Raw genomic sequence first — 6,539 nt, forward strand, 5'->3', positions numbered from 1 at the left:
GTTCTGTCGACTGAATGAAATAAATTTATTTTTTGATAACACACATAAGTGTATTTTGGCAGACGTTTGCCGGTTATTTATGTAAATCACATGATACTCACAAATACATTTTCAGTATTGTTATATGTATTTAGACGATCTACATGTGAGCTACTAATACATCAATAAAATTATTATATCAAACTAAAGTCTCGGTAATGTGATCAAAATACTCTCATGTGAATTGAAATTTGTCTGTTAATTAATCAACTTCAACATGTAATTTTGAAAATTGTACATCCTTAAAATAAACATATTTTATATAAACTGTTGGTGCTGACATGTCATTGACTTAAAAATGTGGCATTTAATTTATTTAAAAATGGGACCATATTGAGTGTTTTCTAATTGGAGGCGCATTACATAAGAAAATTTGCATTTGAATGCAACTGGCAGATTTAAAATTAATTTAAATTAATAGAATTATAATGAAATTCCCAATGCAATTAGCGCTGCATAATAACTAACCGCAAAATTTACACTCACGCTTCCTCATTTATGAATACATGCAATAATAATAATATTAAAATAAGATCCCCGAGTTCGCACACTGCATAATTGAAAATATGATTCTGTGTTGTCTAATTAATATTCTGATAATGCAGCAAACATAACCAGCCATAACATAGCAACGCAACATTAATAGCAACAGTAGTAGCAGATTTCAAGTGGTATTAAACAGAAAAGTATCATTTTATGATTTTATGTTGAAATTTTTTATTTTTAGTACTGCTGAAAAGAGGCAGAGAATCCAAAAGCACTCATCACATAAACATTTTCTCTTATTATTAAAAATCCTAGCATGTATGACAATAATAACAACAACAAATGGCTCCCATCACATATGATGTGGGAGGAGAAGAGATAAAAAAGTTTAAACTCTTAAAAAATCTTTCCGAAATTTATACTCCATACAAACTCACACACAAATCCGTACAACATTTTTTTTTCCTTTTCTCATGCATTTATGAAATGTTTTTTAATATCAAAAGAGCGAAATATGGCAAATGTGAACATTTTATACACATTTTTATGGCCCAGTGAGCGTAAAGCTGCTAATAAACATTGATCAATGTACACAGAATAAAATAAAATATTTTTATAACTTTTTTTCACAGATTCTCATATAAAATACATTTATTGCGATATATGGTACATGATAAAGGATATGTTTCGAAATTTTCATTTTCAAGCACCATAATTGGCTTGAAGTAGCACAAACAAAAAAATTATTTAGGCATAAGGGTAAGTGATTGTGTTTATATTATTTGCACCGTGAAAAAACATGTGTTAAAATGATATACATACTTATGGACTCATGGATTTTTCACATTTTTTATTATTTCGCTGAAATGTAAATGTTTGATTTACGCACAGCATAAAATTAATGATATTAATCATAATCAGGGCAATTCACAATTGGATACCACTTAAACCTCACATGTATGCACATGAGGACATTCATTTTTTAATGGGTAGTTGTGAATTGTTTATGTCTAGATGAAATGAATTATTGAAAAGTCAGATTTCCATATAATTTGAATAAATTGTTGTGATATTGTATTCAAAAAGCTCTCATTTTCTATCTGTTTGTGACATAATACGCTAGGCATCAGTGCATACATAATCATATCAATCAAATGCGATTATTGCGAGACCGAAAATTCTCATAAATTTTTTATGATTGTTATTTATTTTTCCATCAATTTTAAATTGGCTCCAAAATTTCCTATTTATTTTAACATTTGCTCTACAAGCATTGTAAGTGCTCAAAAAAATATAATTGGAGAATAAAGTTTGAATATCTAACAATAAAAAAGACACACTTATCGTCACAATTTTTCATTCACAACGAAAAAATAAATCTTTCAAGTATTATTATCTTAGAAGGATACTGGATTGATATTTCATATCCAGATTTTTTGCTTTTTAAGTGATTTAATATAAAATTCATCAAAAACTAATTGAAATTTATTATAAATTATTATAAAAGCTTTTATTTCTAAAAAATCTGTTTGTGACAACATAACAAATTTGTTGATCATAGTGCCTACAATTGAACTCTGGATGCTCCAGATAGGAAATGAATATTGTATGAGAGATGTGCTTGACTTCTTCCTACCAAATGCATACAACATTTGACAGAAACGAGCATGTCAATATCACTATTTTATGGTAGGATAGAGGCAGAATTTCTCCATAAGGATAAGAGGCATTAAAAATGAATGAATTATATGTTGTATTGCATTAAGATGAAATTAAATCTTTTATTTTCTCATACATAACACTAGAAAGAGCAAAAGTAGAATTTTTTGCACCTAAGTAAATGACTCAGATACGATTTTAAGCTTTTGGTTTTAATTGGTATGTCCATTATAAATAACATGCTTACTGTCGCTTGAACATGTGAATTTGCAAACTAAGAGAATATTCTGTTTTTTCATATTTCGGTAATAACATGAGAATTGGATAGATAAATGTGAGAGAATATTGACTATATTAATTATATAATTGCATTCCATTATTAAACTTTGTGGTTATAATATCCATAATCAGGATTTTCACATTTTAATACATTATGCAATAACAATTACGATATCTACGGATTTACTAATTTTTTCATTTATTTAAAATCCCAAAAAAAAAAAGTATTCTCAAAATTAATTCTTACATTCTATTACAGGATAGTTCTATTGAGAATAAGTAATATTCAACCAGATCCCATCTCAAATTTTTTACATTCTGACACTTTCAGGAAATAAAGCACTAAGATATTGATATACCACAATAAATGTCGTTAATACAGTAATTTCCATCAATCATAGATATTGGATTGGCTATCGACATACAACTTTGGAGTATCCGTTACACCGCCTTGTTTCCGTAAATAACACATCATACTTTACACCGATAAAATCATATCATCAATCAATACATACTTTGGATTGACTTCCTGTTTTGACATATCATCATCATCACCATCGTGAGAATCTATTATTCAACGTCACGCTCTGATATATACGCAAATAAAAAAAAGTTATACAAATATTTTATCGAGATGTGATTATGTTGAATGAAATTCAATTAAAATTGTTACACTTCGCTGATCCTAAATATATTTTCAATTGATTCTTAAATTCGTTTAAAGAGGTAAAGAAATATATCAAGAAAGATATGCAAGAATTACCTAGAAACACAATTAAAATTAATTTCTAATACTGTCATACATAATATATATTCATTATGTTTTGCGCTATCATAATAATAAATATTTTAAGCAATTACCAGTTTATTATCACTATAAATCAAAAACTCATAACGTAATTAAATTTCTAGAGAAATTGATTTTGCATTCCCGTTTATATTCAGGACTAAAATATCAAATTTTCCTCCTACGCTCAAGGATATGTCTTGTTTATTATTATAAGTCAAAGGGAAAGTTAAATTATGATAAATCAAGATTCAATTGCTTTATATGTAGCTATAGAAAATTAGTCAACATACGTACTTAAACTTGCAGCAAACAAAAGTTTAGATATTCAAGTTTCAAATTGAATGTGTACATGTATTCAAATAAATTAAATTGCAATAAAAGGCTGAATCAAGGCATTTGATAAAATTGATTTCTTTTTGGAATTTAATTTTCTATATAGTCCTATCCTAATTTTTCGTGGATGTGCTTTTAACGAGAATGTTTTCAAATATTAAAACCTATTCTATTTTTGCATATCCATAAATCATTTAACGCAACTAGGTAAAAACGATTTTATGCAAATTCTTTTTTATGAATGTGAATCATGAACAGCAGTGAGTGGATATGGAATGTGCATAAACAGATTTCATGTGTGCAGATGACATTTAATATGGACAATTAAATGAGCATATATGAATCATTTTGTAGATTCAAAAATTTTATTACATTTGATTAAGAATTCAGTAATGTTGTTTATTTGTATCTATGAAATCAAACGTGAAATTCAAAATATTTTGTAACCATAAATTGCAATCTAAAATATCCTTCAATGATTCCAAACAATTCAAAAGTATGAAAACATATTTTCTGGCAATTGAAAATAATATACTATAAATATTTCTCCTTGTATTACGTTTATGAATGTAGTGTATTCAAGCCTGCAAATAATTCAATAATTGTAATTTTCCTATCCTATTGCATACTTCAATATGAATAATTGTTCACAAATAATCTGATATGATTCAGTTTTAGACACTTTATGTTTACCAATGTTTAATAACAATGATGCAGTCATATATGCAATCTTTAAAACAATAACTATACGTTTCTAAAATTTTCGAGAGGACAGTAGAAAATTTCAATTAGCACAGATACAAATCGTTTGTTTGTTCTTTGAATAGATGCAAAATAAGCAATGTAAAATTCATTATTTGATAATTATATGAGTTATTTGAGATTCTAATGATTTATATTGAATATCACATTCAAATTTGTAAATATTAATTTAGTATTATTGCATCGAAATTGTTAGAAGTTTCAATATGATTTTAAGATTTGCTGTTTTTGCAAATACAACGAAATTTATCTTAAGCAATATTAATCCTTAAAAATTTCTAATTATGATTCTCTTTGAATTGTTATCTTTAAGTTTTTTTTCAATCGATCGTTCTTATTTGGTCAGTACAGTTACTTTCATAAGAATTTATTTGTTCACCACTACATTAAACTTTTTATAAAAGTTTCTGCTTTTAGCATTTGCAAACAAAAACTATGAACTCAAATAGTGGTTTTAAAAGTTCTAAAAAGGAGAAAAAAGAGCATTCTTCTCTACTGAACATTTAACCAGTCCGTTTATTATTTTATCTATGTGAAATTTAAACTTTAATCTTTAATGGATTAAATTTTTTTTTTTGGATCTTTCTAAAACAGCTCTTTTACTGAATTCAAAATATTGTATTCAGAGACTATAGACATAAAGACACGATAAAATTTCTCATTGAAAATGCGCTAAAATGCATAAAGGAAGGATACACAATTATATTTTCTACACAGAGATGAAAACAATACTAAGCAGAAAGATAAATATTTGCGTAAAGAATCTATGGAAGCTACAGAGTTTTTCTGGGAAAGCGAAAAGGAAAAGATACGTTTTGTGCTTTAAAAATAGAAGCATCATTGTCGAATATATACACGCAAAACTTTGGTCCCAACGAAAACAAATCTTTTTTTAAAAAATATATTGATGGTATGCGACTGAAGCAAGAAATAAAGGATTTCGAGGAACGAAAACAGAATAAAGATGAAGAAAAAATCTAAAACAACTTTATTCTTTTGACTGTCTACGAGCAATCTCTATTCACATTTTTATTCTTGGAGTATACACTTAATAACTTGGAATGTTATCGTTTGCAATGACAAATATATGAGCACTAAAATCAGAACATGATAAAATCCCTCAAGTGCATTTCCATGTTCTATATACGGATAACGCTGTATACTCTAATTTTTCTTTGTCGAAACTTTACCAAGGGATTATTAAAATGAAGTTACGGGAAGACTTCATTCGTTTAGAAGAAAAATGAAACTTTACCAAGGGATTATTAAAATGAAGTTGTCAGAAGAAGAATGTGTTCATTCCTTTAATAGTATTTGGAATTTATGATTTAAGGATTTGGGATTTAAAAAAAATGTCTCAAAACATTACAAAAAATAATATACTTCAGCATTTAAAGGAAGTGTTATTTTCAAAAGACAAAACTTTCTTTCAGCAGTATGTAAGTTAAATATTTGATCACTTAAAAGCTGGATGAAGTAAATGAAATTGAATGTGAACAACTTTATCTTTCATTTCAATTTATCAGCATATATATAAAAAATCATTACAAAAAGCTTACCTGTGCATAAATGTAATGTAAAATTTTCTCTGAAAAAAGTAAAAAGTATGAAAAAATTTATAGTTCTTTTCGTTCTCTCCTCCTTATTCCTGATTTTCTTGCAAAAATTGTTATGTGTTTGAGCATTTATTTCCACTTGGGTATAAGATCAGTTTAAGATTATATGGTTTAATTTCATTCATTTATAAAAATTCAAACGGAACAAAAAATTAAACCTTCAAAAGGAAAAGTTTGTATGAAAAATGGTATTCTGGACAAGATGTTTAAAATGCGTCTTAAATACTTGTGTTGAGGATGCTTTTTACTATAGGTATTTTGTGTAATGTTATTATTATGTACATATGTGTACACACATCATGCATATTATGAAGAAAAAATATTTAGAAAAAAAAAACGCTCCAAGCATTTTTCATAACAACCATTTACGGTCATAAAAATGATAATTTTTGGTACTTTCTATGTGTACATACAATATTTATGGAATCTTTTCATCCTTAAACATAAAGTGCACATAGCACATAAAAATAATAATTTTTATTACATAAATATTCGAATGTATTATGTTAGTTTTGAAAAGAGAGTTGAAGATGCTATATTCTTATCTTTATTTATAGCATTTTTACTATATACTT

This window comes from Chironomus tepperi, unplaced genomic scaffold, assembly GCF_022539635.2.
Source record: "Chironomus tepperi strain 1889 unplaced genomic scaffold, CSIRO-AGI_Ctep_v1 contig_454, whole genome shotgun sequence".
In the NCBI taxonomy this organism is placed as follows: domain Eukaryota; kingdom Metazoa; phylum Arthropoda; class Insecta; order Diptera; family Chironomidae; genus Chironomus; species Chironomus tepperi.